At 39.6% G+C, this 13,792-nt stretch overlaps 1 pseudogene; it reads left to right on the top strand.

Moving 5' to 3' along the window:
* Positions 1-7,278: 7,278 nt before the first annotated feature.
* Positions 7,279-12,885, top strand: LOC144308962 (large ribosomal subunit protein eL42-like; annotated as a pseudogene).
* The last annotated feature ends 907 nt before the right edge of the window (positions 12,886-13,792 follow it).

Genomic DNA, 13,792 nt, shown 5'->3' with positions numbered 1-13,792 from the left:
TTCCTTTTTATCAGGAACTTCATAATTCCTAAAGCATTGGTTTTTGGCTTAAGTATGCATTTCACAAAAATTTTGCCCACATTAACTAGAAAAGAGAAAGTGATTCTATTACAATCACTTAGGATGGTAAACAAAAGAATATACAAAGACGCTTTGCAAAAAAATTGTCAAAGACTTAGAAATGGGTAAAAGATTACTGAATGTCCTTTCAGTGGAGTGCTGGGCATTTTCCAGCTAACCCTCTCAGGATTATTTAATTCTATAGGGGTGTGCACCTTTGACTACTTTCACTAATCAGGCTATTTTACAACTTTGTAAGGTTAGAAGTTAAGCTGTAAAAAACTGTCAGTAATGGAAATTATTGCCATTGATTGAAATGCAAATTAATTTTGTTTGGTGGAACTATATCTATATCTATATTTATATTGACATTATGACATATATGTGATATACAATGCTGTCCTACATGTAATAAAATATATTTGTGTTCATCCTTTCTATAGGGCAGAAATTCGTTATATTTCACAAGCCATGTATGTAATTTCACATTTTCTAGTAGCATGTTAAAAAAGGTAAAAAGTTAATAAATGAAATCATTTTAACGGCACCTAGATAATTCAGTCAGTTAAATGTCTGCCTTCCGTTCAGGTCATGATCCCAGAGTCCTGATCAAGCCCCACAATGGACTCCCTGCTCAGCAGGGAGTCTGCTTCTCCCTCTCCCTCTGCCCCTATCCCTGCTTGTGCTCTCTTACTCTCTCTCTGTCAAATAAATAAATAAAATATTTTTTAAAAATTCATTTTAATAATATATTTTAACTCAGAATTCTAAAATATTGTCATTTCTGGGACCCCTGAGTGGCTCAGTGGTTGAGCATCTGCCTTTGGCTCAGGGTGTGATCCTGGAGTCACTGGATCGAGTCCCACATCGGGCTCTCCACATGGAGCCTGCTTCTCCTCCCTGTGTCTGTGTCTCTGCCTCTCATTGTGTCTCTTGTGAATAAATAATAAAATCTTTAAAAATAAATAAAATAAATAAAATATTGTCATTTCAACAAGTAATCAACTTTTAAAATACTGAGATATTTTATATTCTTTTGTATATTAAATCTCCAAAATACAATGTATATTTTATATTTACAGCATATCAATTCATATTAGCCATAATTCAGGTGCTTAATAGTCACATATGGTTGGTTAGTGACTACCATATTGGATGGTACAGCTATACTTTTTGTTTGCATAGGTCAGGACAGTTCAACCACCACATCTTCTCATGCAACCATTTGCTAAAACATTTTGGGTTTTAACTCTAAGATATTTCTTCAGTACCTACTATATGCCTGGTTGGTCACTACTTACTAGGACAGGTATAAAAACTATGTAATAGATGTGCCCTGCCATCAAAGAGTAAGGTGAGATAAGACATAAAATCCTTAAAAATTTAGGAAGTAAGACATCAAATAAACGAGTTCTTGAATTTAGTGGACAATAGATAAACAAAAAAATCAATATAGATAGGCACAATCAAGGAGGAGATGTGGAAGAAAAAAAAAGAAGCCATGGATATGCAAAGCTTAATAAACAGGATGAGGAAGGTAAGGTATAAGTTAGAGTTTAGACAAAACAAGAATTTACTGGCCTGATTTCATCAAAGACTCTATTTGGTTCAGATCATGGTTTTTATAATACATGGTTTCTCTTCGGTAAATAAAATAGCTTTAGAATGAAAATAGATCTTGTATGTTACATGTTGTATGATCTCAACCCTGTTCTAAAAATATATTTTAAAAGACAGGAAGAAAACCTTCAAAAATGGCCCCTAGATAACTAGATTGATTATGGTAGAATAAAGGATGATCCTGCTTCTTTGAAGTTTAATATACACTTCATTTTTTTCAATAACCATGTAATATTTTTATAATTAGGAAAAATATATACTGTTTATAATATGTAAAGAAACTGTACTTATCTGATGGCTCCAGGAATTCTCTTTTTTATTAAATTTATTTTAAAGATTTATTCATTTATTTGGGGGGGGAGGGCAAAGGGAAAGGGAGACAAGCAGACTCCCCACTGAACAGGGAAGCTGACACAGGGGCTTGATCCCAGGACCCTGAGACCATGACCTGAGCTGAAATCAAGAGTCAGATGCTTAACCAAGTGAGCCACCCAGGCTCCAGGCTTCTGCCCTGATGGCTCCAGAAATTCTGAAACAAGATTGTACAAATAGGTATGTCTAACCATTCCAGTATAATCTCGATGTTTTAAAAACTAGAACAAGAGTCCAGGGCTTTTCATATCACATATTCCAGAACTGTTGGCTATTGGACTGATAAACTGCGGAGTAAGCTTTCATCCATTTTCCATGAATTTTACCTTGCAACTGTGAGAAGAGTCAAGTACTTAAAAAAAAAAAAAAAAAGTCAAATACTGTTCAACTTAATCAATGACCATTTGGAAAAGCACCTTGCTAAAGGTGACTGCCTTATTTGTTAAGTAAGGTTCATGGCTAATGGTTTCGACAAGTAAAGCTGTTCAATCGCCCAAGGCGGCTCACTTGATCACTCATCCTCTGCTGGCCATGCATTGATGGGAATTTTAAACACAGCTTTCATCTTTGATCTTTGTCTTTATGATTTAGTTCATAGAGCAAACTGTTGTCATATTTTCCAGTTAACTTGACCAAATAGCCCTTGAAGAATAACTGGATCCTTTAGTTACGCGTTGCCTACTTTACCTCTAGCACAATCATTAAGCATGTCTTACCCTTATTTGCTTTTGATATTTACTAATTACTATTAACCATTGCCCTTTGTCCACCTTATTCTCTCGTTCTGATTCTTTCTACCTACTCAGCTATTTCTCATCCTTCCCACACATTCTCTTGCTTTTAGCCCAGCAGTTTCAAGTTGACTTCTTGAAATAAGTCTGGCACAATTTCAAAATGTTGGAAGGTTTAGTAGATTTATAGAGATGGTTGTGTAAGTGTTATAACTCCTTATCAATCAGTAAAGTTAGCAGTTTTTACTAACCAACCACTATATTTTTAGGTTTATGGAACTACAGGGATTTTTTTTAAGCAAGGGTGGACCTAAAGAAGTCTTTTTTTTTTTTTTAAGATTTTATTTATTTATTCATGAGAGACACAGAGAGAGAGGCAGAGACACGGGCAGAGGGAGAAGCAGGCTCCATGCAGGGAGCCCTATGTGGGACTTGATCCAGGGACTCCAGGATCACACCCTAGGCTGCAGGCGGTGCTAAACCCGCTGCGCCACTTGGGGCTGCCCCTAAAGAAGTCTTGAATAGCTCACTTGTACTCATGGAGTCAAGCAGGGAGGAATAAAAAAAAAAAAAAAAAAAAAACCTGTGAATTATAGCATACGAATATATGAGTTCATAGCAGTGCTCTTCATGCTAATGGAAACAGGGAAAACAACCTAAATACTCAATAGGGAAATGGTGGAGGAAATTATATATATCTAAATACTGAAACATCATGCAATTATTTGAGTACTGATTATGATATCATTTGAGCAAATAGTTACCAAGAATAGCATTTTAACATTACTTGCTCTTACATATAGGATTCCAGTCACTTTCCTGTCTCTGGAAATTTAATGATCTTTTGTTACCTGGATGAGATACCTTTTCTCTCTTCTCCCTGCCCCCATCCAATCTCCACTACTCCAAATCCAAATGCTACACATTTATCAACAAACATTTATTTAACAAGCATTGCTGTGTACCCTGCCATTGCACCCTCTCATGGGGCTCATGGTCAAATAATTACACAAGTATATGATTACAAATGGAATGAGTGCTGTGAAGTAAAGAAATGGTTATAAAAGATAGTAATCTAGAGAAGGCTTCCTGTGGAAGTAACACCTGAGCTGGGATCTAAAATACAAGTAAGAGGGATGCCCGGGTGGCTCAGTGGTTGGGCATCTGCCTTTGGCTCAGGGAGTGATCCCAGGGACCTGGGATCGAGTCCCACATCAGGCTCCTTGCATGGAGCCTGCTTCTCCCTCTGCTTCTGCCTCTCTCTCTCTCTCTGTGTGTCTCTCATGAATAAATAAATAAAACCTTTAAAAAATAAAAAAATAAAATATAAGTAAGATTTATGAATCACTGGAGGGGTGGGATGGGGATGATGTGTGCTATGACCCTGTTATAGAAAATGCATGGTATTTTCAGAGAACTGAAAAAAGGCCAGTTTGGCTATGACACAGAATGATAAAGAAGTACTCTGAGAAGAGGTGGAGAGGTAAGCAAGCCCATGACTCTAATACTTTGTGGTTTTTAATATAGAACAATGGAAAATCACTGAAGAACTTCAAGGTCAAGAAGTAGAGGGGTGATGTGATCAAACTTGCATTTTGAAAAGATGATACTGGCTTCAGTCTGGAGACTGGATTGGAAAGAAACCAGGGGGATACCTGGGTCACTCAGTGGTTAGGCATCTGCCTTTGGCTCAGGATGTGATCCTGGGGTCCAAGGATCTAGTCCTGCATCAGGCTCCCTGCTCAGGGGGCAGCCTGCTTCTCCCTCTCCCTCTGCCACTCCCCCTGCTTGTGCTCTCTCTCTGTGAAACATAAATAAAATCTTAGGGGATCCCTGGGTGGCTCAGCGGTTTAGCGCCTGCCTTTGGCCCAGGGCGCAATCCTGGAGTCCCGAGATCAAGTCCCATGTCGGGCTCCCGGCATGGAGCCTGCTTCTCCCTCTGCCTATGTCTCTGCCTCTCTCTCTCTCTCTCTCATGAATAAATAAGTAAATAAAATCTTAAAAAAAAATAAAAGCTTAGAAATAAAAAATAAAAACTCTTCCATGGGGCGCCTGGGTGACTCAGTCAGTTAGGCATCTTTTGATTTTGGCTCAGGTCATGACCTCAGAGTCCTGGGATTGAGCTCTGCATTGGGCTCCGTGCTCAGCAGAGAGGATGAAGAAGCAATCCTCCGCTTGAGGATTCTCTCTTTCCCTTCTCCCTCTACTCTTCCCCCAAGGCTCGTTTTCAAGTGCTTGCTCTCTCTCAAATAAATAAATAAATCTTAAAAAAAAAAAAGGCATCCATAATCCTCCCAAACAACAGTGAACTATCAGCCCCAAAACTTTAGCTAAGCCTTTTTCATAGCACCTTTTCCTTTTTATTTTCCTTTACATTCCTTTCCACATGTATATTATGGCTATTCCTATACACAGAATCTTTCAAGGCAGAGACTGTGCCTTGTTTATCTTCACGTCTGCGATAAATTGTGCAGAATACTGATTATGTGGTACACTCGGTAATTATTTGTTAAATGAATGATAAGATGATAAGCCATTTAAAATTTAGTTGCAAAGTCAAAAAATGTGTAGCATTCGCTGATGTTAATGACTCCCTTGGAAATAAAGTCTTAGAGATGCACCATATTGAAAGGATCTAAGATAAGATGTCTTAGGACAGGCAGTATTTTCAACAATACTCATTAACGCCATGGAAGTAAAAAGAAAGCCAAATATGTAGTCTACCTGTAATTAGCATAGCTATAGTCTACAGCATTTTTCGAAATACACTTTTCCAAGGTTGTTGGGACCAACAATCATTTTCAAGTTTGCAGTGATAAACTAACTGTTGGTTGTAGTAGCCACGTGGTCAATTTATATAACATTTCCTTTATCAAGGACCTTCGAAAGTTTTGGTGGGAGGGCAGAAGAGATTTCAGAAACCATTTGAGGGGAAAAAAATTATTCATACCACTAGAAATCTGTGTCGAAAGCATTAATGTCATTAGATTAACTCAACTATAAGAGGATATCAATAGGTTTCCATGTAAATAATGTTTATGACTCTGCATTCACAGTCCTCTCTTCCCACTGGGGGCCCCACATAACTCCCATTTAGAAACAAGGTCCAACCAGTGTGGCTGGAGCATTATGAAAGGCTTCATGAAATAAGAAGGACCTGAGTGGGGCCTTGAAGAATGGGAAAACCTTTGGCAAGAGAAGGAGAAGAGTCAAGCACAATAGTGCTAAGCAGTGGAGCTAAGAAATAGTATGAGGTCTGCAAGATGCTGAACTGGCCACAGTAATACATTCAGCTAGGAGGAGGTGCAAAGTATGGTCTGGGGAGCCACATTAAAAAGGTTCTTGAATGTCTGATGCATGAGTTTAAATATTCTGCAGCTGGTGGAGAATCCATGCTGCAATCCTCCTCAACTGGATGGGAAGGGAGAAGGAAGAGAACAGAGTATCACCATCATACACAGAACTCTTCCAAACTAAACATGGTCCCCCCTGCTACAGTTGAGAATTATTGCCATAAGAAAATAGCACTCAGGTAAAACCCTTAAAGGCAGAGAAAGGCTCTTGCCTGGAATTTAACAGCAGCAAAGTGGTAACTGCGGTAAGAAACCAACCCTCTCACTTCCTAGCTATGTATTCACCTTTTTGTTATCTCATTTTGACAGCCCCTCTACCTTTCCCTATACTTTTCTCCCTCTATCCTTTAGCTGAACAACTCAGAGAAAATTCTTTTCTTTGTATTTCTATGACAGAGTGGATATAGACTGACATTTTCCAAAATTATATTAGAAACCACCAGGAGAAAATAACAACAAGATAGGAACAGCACAAAAAGAGTCAATTTTCCCAAGTACAGATTTGGGGTCCAGAGTTCCCTAAGATAGGCAATGTCATCAAAGCAGCGAGCCCGAGAGGCACCACTGTTAAAAAAGCATTTTCCAACCAAGAACCCCACTCTGTACATAAAGGGATGCAACTACGCAGACCACACAACTCTTACTAAAACCCACCTTCCTCTCCAATTTTGAGGCATCCCAAATTTCCCAGGAGCTTTTCCTTATCCTACTTGAGAAGTCATTCATCCATGCTGTCTAGTCCCACCATTCTGCTCCCTTGACTATTTGTCTTTTCCACAAACCATCACACATAGCACATCCTAAAATATCACAAAGTTTGTGATACAAACCACTCTACCACTACACTTCTCTCTCTCTCTCTCTCTCTCTCTCTTTCTGCCCTCCCCTTTACCTCCTCAACCTGGGCCTTTTTGAAAACTGTTGCAAGAAAGAAAAGACCAAAGGCTGTGAATGTCCTGCTTTCACCTGAGAGTCATTCTTTCCCATTCTTCATCTGACCCTAAGCTATGTGACCACCAAGCTCTGCCTGTTCTTCAGCACCCAGCAAAAATGCCAATGTTCAAAACTCCACCTTTATTATTTTTCAATAATCATAAAGCTGACCTGTAATTAGCATAGCTGCAGTCTACAGCATTGAGGCTATGGCCAAGCTCCAGATTCCTGATGGAGGTACATATCTACTTCACAGCTAAAGAAGGGCAGTGGTTGATATGGTTTGAAGGGGTGGGGTTTAGAGCCAGTGGCCAAGAAAGAATTCGTGAGACATCTCTGGTGCAAAAAGGTGCTTTTATTAAAGCACAAGGGCAGGACCCATGGGTAGAAAGAGTTGTACTGGGGTATGAGAAGTAACTCACATTTCTAAGCTTTTCTATCCTATGGAGGGGAGGGTGATGTTAGGGCTCCAAGAAAACTGAGTCTCTAGTTTTCTGGAGATTGCTTTTTCCTTGTAAATCATTAAGACAGTTGCAAACTGATGGGAGACTCATGTCCTGCATGACAGTGATCTCTATCAGTTGACCATTTGTTTTCCCCTTGCCTTTGTTCTAGGGCAGCTAGGAGTGCCTGAGGAACTTCACACATATCCCATGGGGGGGTGGGGCAGGGGGAGGGGGGTTTGCAAGGTGCTGGCTTGTGCTTTGCCCTCAGCTCCCATTCTGCTCTCTCATCTCTGGTGACTGGCACCCTTGAAACACCCAGTTAATGACAGATCATGTCCCCCAAACCACCTGCTCTCCCACCCTTGAAATAACTCAACATATTCCTCCTCCTCTACTCCCAGCACTACCAACTCGGCTATCAATGTACCCGGAAAAGATGTTATCATAGAATTTCACAATATAACAATTCCTTTACTTCATTAGAAGAAAAACATACTGAAAGAAACCTGGTGAACATTGAGAAGAAGGAAAAGAGAGAAGCTTAGGTAACTTAATGGCAAAAGTCTGTTTGCGAAGGCCCTATACATTTTTATGAACTTCCTTTCAGTGGATTTTTTTTCCGTAAAATATATTAGAAAGTCATAGGAACTACAGTGCCATCAGGAACTCTTGGGGTTCACCCAAAGTGAGGACCAAGCATAATGTCCTACTCAAAGTGTCCTGCAGAAGACTGTAGTACTTACAGCCAAGTGGAAAAAAGGGAAATCAACACTTGTGGTGGATCTTTTCCAAAGATGACCACCAAAAATTCCCCCGATCCCTGTACACACATCACTCCTCTCATCAAGAGGTAGAGCCTATTTTCCCTAGGACTGGTCTTATAACTTGCTTTTGTCAATAGAATGAGACCAAAGTGACATTCTAGTATTCCTAAGAACTACAAGAACCTTAAGGCCTTAAGAAGACTTGTAGTGGGGATCCCTGGGTAGCTCAGTGGTTTGGCACCTGCCTTTGGCCCAGGGCGCTATCACGGAGTCCTGGAATCAAGTCCTGAGCCGGGTTCCCTGCAGGGAGCCTGCTTCTCCCTCTGCCTGTGTCTCTGCCTCTCTCTCTCTATATATATATATGTGTGTGTGTGTGTGTGTGTGTGTGTATCGTGAATGAATAAACAAAATCTTAAAAAAAAAAAAAAAGATGACGACTTGTAGTTTCAGGATGCCTGGATGACACAGTCCATTAAGCATCGAACCCTTGGTCTTAGTTCAGACAGTGATCTCAGGGTCATGAGATTAAGCCCCACATCAAGCTGCGATCAATGTGGAGTCTGCTTGGAATTCTCTCTCCCTCTCCCTCTGCCCCTCCCTCTCGTGTGTGCTCACTCTTGCAAACTCTCTCAAAATAAGTAAATAAATATTTTTTTTTCTTTTTTAAGATTTATTTATTCATTCATTCAGAGAGAGTGAAGAGAGAGGCAGAGACACAGGCAGAGGGAGTAGCAGGCTTCATGCAGGGAGCCCGATGTGGGACTCGATACCGATCCCGGGTCTCCAGGATCACACCCCAGGCTGCAGGCGGCGCTAAACCGCTGCGCCACCGGGGCTGCCCTATTTTATTTTTTTTTAAAGATTTTTATTTATTCATGAGAGATACAGAGAGAGTGAGAGAGGCAAAGACACAGACAAAGGGAGAAGCAGGCTCCCCGCAAGGAGCCTGATGTGGGACTCGATCCTGGACCTCGGGATCACGCCCTGAGCCGAAGGTAGAGAGCCCAACCCCTGAGCCACTCAGGCGTCCCCAAAATAAGTAAATAAATCTTTAAAAAAAGACTTATAGTTTCTGCTTTTGTGTTTTTGGGAATCAGCTGATAGGTTAAACAGCTCATGCTAAGCCACTAAATAAGAAAAGAGAGGCCTAGCCAGCCCCCAACCATTCCAGCATAAGCCAGATGTGTATGTGATACCATCTTGGACATTCCAACCCCAGCTGAGCTCCCAGGTGAATACAGCCATCTAGCAGAAATGCTACCTAGTAGAGCCCAGCCAACTCACAGAATCCATGAGCTGTAAGAAGCTGTTATTGTTTTAAGCCACTAAATTTTGAGGAAGTTTATTACATCATAATAACTGAGATTTATTTAAGAATTCAACCCATCTCAATGATATCAGTAAATCTGGATCCCAGAAAACCTCTTAATTTGCCTACTTTTTGTCTGAATAGTCCTTTTGTTACTTGAGTGTTCTATATTGATCTCAATCATAAATTCCAGACAGTTCTGACTTCAAATATTATATCCCATAGTTCCCATAAGAACAGTCAAAATTGGGCAGCCCCGGTGGCTTAGCGGTTTAGCACTGCCTTCAAACCAGGGTATGATCCTGGAGACCCGGGATCGAGTCCCATGTCGGGCTCCCTGCGTAGAGCCTGTGTCTCTGCCTCTCTCTCTCTCTCTCATTCTCTGTGTGTCTCTCATGAATAAATAAAATCTTAAAAAAAAAAACAACAGTCAAAATTATTAGAGCTTACTTGGAGTTTGGAAACTCTGACTGCATTATCTATATTAGTCCCTTAATATAGCTAATGCTTTAACTTCCTCTCTGATTCTGAAGGTACTCTGGATTTTTTTTTTTTTAAGATTTTATTTATTTATTCATGAGAGACACAGAGAGAGAGAGAGAGGCAGAGACACAGGCAGAGGGAGAAGCAGGCCCCGTGCAGGAAGCCCAATGCAGGACTCCATCCCGCCCAGGACCACCCTCTGAGCCAAAGGCAGATGCTCAACCACTGAGCCACCCAGGTGTCCCAATACTCTGGATTTTGTTACTGGCCTAAATTTTAAATTTTACTTTCAAAATGTCCAGTATCTGTAGTTGCTATGATAATCTCCCTTTGTGTTTTGCAAGTTTATTCATGCTTTTCAAATGTAAATTCAATGTGAGAGCAATGTGTATTTAGACAATAGTATTCATCAGATGTCACCAATGAAATTGGAAGGATTCTCAAAGGGATTCAGTTCTAATCTTTTTCTCTCTTCTTTACTCTATAGAATCTCTGTGTGACTCAATCAGTGCCAGTGACTTCAATTAACATATATAAAATGAAAAAAATATATATATAAAATGATGACTCACAAAGCTAGACTTCCTATTTGAACTTCTCTCCTGGGATTCAGATATAGTTCCAAATGTCCACCAGGTATCTCTACTTGGATGCTCAACAGGCTTCACAGACTCAGTATCTCCAAATGAAACTCACTGTCCTCCAAAACTTATTCTTCCTTAGTCCTTCACTCACTGAATGATAGCAGTATTCTTCCAGAAATCTGGCATGTGGGTCTCTCCACCAGACCAGGAGCCCTAGATCCCACCCATCTCCATATCTCCAAATTCTAGCATGACTTAGTAGATTATAGTGATCACTGAGCATTCTTTCAATTAATAATTAATTAATAACTAAATAAAAACTGCTTCATTCTAGTTCTAGTTACCCCAATGAGAAAGATTAGCCCCTGTCTAACCCAACTAAATGTGTCAATACTTTGAGAACCATCTAGTTGTGTCAAAGGCAAGACTTTGTGAAGAAACTTCTAACAGCAGGAAGAGTGGGAATGGAATGAGCCACCACAAATACTTGGGAAAATCTTGGCCTCAATATACCCATGATGTACATCCTTCTTTACCAGGACTGAAAAAGTTCATTTGAATAGGTTACATGGGCGGTTCAGTGGTTGAGCATCTGCCTTTGGCTCAGGTTGTGATCCCAGGGTCCTGGGGTCAAGTCCCACATTGGTCCCCACAGGGAGCCTGCTTCTCCCTCTGCCTGTGTCTCTCATGAATAAATAAATAAAATCTTAAAAAGAAAATTGAATAGGCTACATGACAGTTCCTGAGTCCTTAGGAAACCAGAACTGTGTTCTGAGCACAGCATATCACCTTTCTAATTACAGGAATGAGAACTTTTCCTAGTCATTCATGCTGCCATGTCCCCAAGTTATTCTTGTGCTTCACAGTTTCACAATATCAAATGGCTCTGCCTTTGGAAAACAAGCTTTTAACACGATTATTTTTCCTGATTACACTTTACAGCCAGTTCCAAGAATTCAACATCAATTCAGTTCAAATCTATGATTTCTTTAAGGCACTGTGTTGCACATGTTAATCCCTCTTTATTGTTGGATCATGTGTACAAGTTCAAGTCCTGCCTGGCTCATTATGCTCCACTTTCTGTGTAGCTCTGGAAGGCCAATCTGCTTCAAAGCCAAATCAGTGTGGATCATAGGTATTTTGAGTTTGTCTTTGCAACCTAAATGTCTTTCATTTTATTGGTAGATCATGAGTGACAGCTTTGTGGTCAATATTTTTAAGACTTTTGTCTGTAAGGATGCCTGGGTGGCTCAGCGATTGAGTATCTGCCTTTGGCTCAGGGCATGATCCCACTATCCCGGGATTGAGTCCCACATTGGGCTCCCTGCATGGAGTCTGCTTCTTCCTCTGCCTGTGTCTCTCTGCCTCTCTCTCTCTGTGTTTCCCATGAATAAATAAATAAAATATTTTTTTAAAAAAAGACTTCTGTCTGTAATAACTGCCTTTATATTCAAGATTAATTTATAGCATCTTAAATAATAAATTATTTGATCTGGCAATTTCATTATAAAACCAAGCATAATCTCAGATATACATGAGACATTCTCTGGGTTTATAATTCTAGATTCTTAAAAGGAACTCTGTTTTTCATTCAAATGCATTTGCTTTTCTAGAGTTTAGGGTGATATAAAGGGTTCATTCAAAATATTTATTATTGGGACGCCTGGGTGGCTCAGTGGTTGAGCATCTGCCTTTGGCTCAGGGCATAATCCTGGAGTCCCAGGATCAAGTCCCACATTGGGCTCCCTGCATGGAGCCTGCTTCTCTCTCTGCCTGTGTGTCTCTGCCTCTCTCTCTGTGTCTCTCGTGAATAAATAAATAAATAAAATCTTTAAAAAAAGATAATAAATATGTACATACATACATACCTGCTAAATTAAAAAAAATATATGCATTATTGCTTTTCCATGCTGATAGTGCTCTCTCATAGTGAATGTTCCTAAAACCTGCTAGGCTTTCTGTAAAAAGTGTGGCAAGCACCAACCCCACAAAGTGACACAATACAAGAAGGCTAAGGATTCTCTGTATGCCCAGGAAGCAGAGTGGCTATGATAGGCAGACTAAGCTGATTTTCTGGGGAAAAAAACCTAAAACTATAAAGAAGATTGTGCTGAGGCTTGAATGTGTTGAGCCCAACTGCATATCTAAGAAAATGCTAGCTGTTAAGAGATGCAAGAATTTTTAACTGGGAGGAGATAAGAAGATAAAGGGTCAAGTGATCCAGTTCTAAGCTTTATATTTGGTTTTACGAAGACAATAAGATCTTGAGATTATGTTCAAAACGAAAAACAATACTCTTCATTAAAACAGCACTTCCCAGTTTCATAACATTTGAATAAAGAAAAAAAGAAATTTAATCTCCCTGAAAACAATTTTTGACATTAGAATTCATTACATCTGTTTACATTAATTATGAGGAAAACTCAACAAAAACTTCCAATCTATTTAACATCATGTGCTTGATGAAGCACATTAGAACATGAAATACAACACATTGGAACATGAATATACAGGCAAAAGACAGGTCCTTTCATTACCAGACTGTGTTACACAATTTTTATAACAAATCTTATCACCCTCTCCCCATCTTTTGCCTTTCCATACAGAGTCTATAAAATTATGCAATTGTAAATTGAACTAGGGAGGGAAGATCTAACACATCTGTGAAATGTGCATTATAAATAAATCAATGCCAATGTGCTATCAGCAAAGGTCTTAACAGATCTACTCTATTTAATAAAGTAAAATATAGTAACAGTTTACAAGAGAATGGATAAAGTTCAGGTATCAGAAAATAACAGTTCATTTTTAAAAATCTTTTCATTAAATTCTAAAAGTATTGTTTAGATTTATAAATTTATTTTTTAAAGATATTATTTATTTATTCATGAGAGACAGAGAGAGGCAGAGACATAAGCAGAGGGAGAAGCAGGCTCCATACAGGGAGCCCTATGTCGGAACTCGATCCCAGGACTCCGGGATCATACCCCAAGCAGCTCAACTACTGAGCCACCCAGGCATCGCTAGATCTATAAATATAATGCACTTCCTATCAAAATCCCAACTGCCTTTTTTCCCCCCAGAAATTAACAAACTGAACCGAAAATTCATATAAAATGAAAAAAAAAAAAAAAAAC

The sequence above is a fragment of the Canis aureus genome, chromosome X (assembly GCF_053574225.1).
Source record: "Canis aureus isolate CA01 chromosome X, VMU_Caureus_v.1.0, whole genome shotgun sequence".
NCBI classification, from domain to species: domain Eukaryota; kingdom Metazoa; phylum Chordata; class Mammalia; order Carnivora; family Canidae; genus Canis; species Canis aureus.
This window is presented reverse-complemented; position numbering and strand designations above follow the sequence as displayed.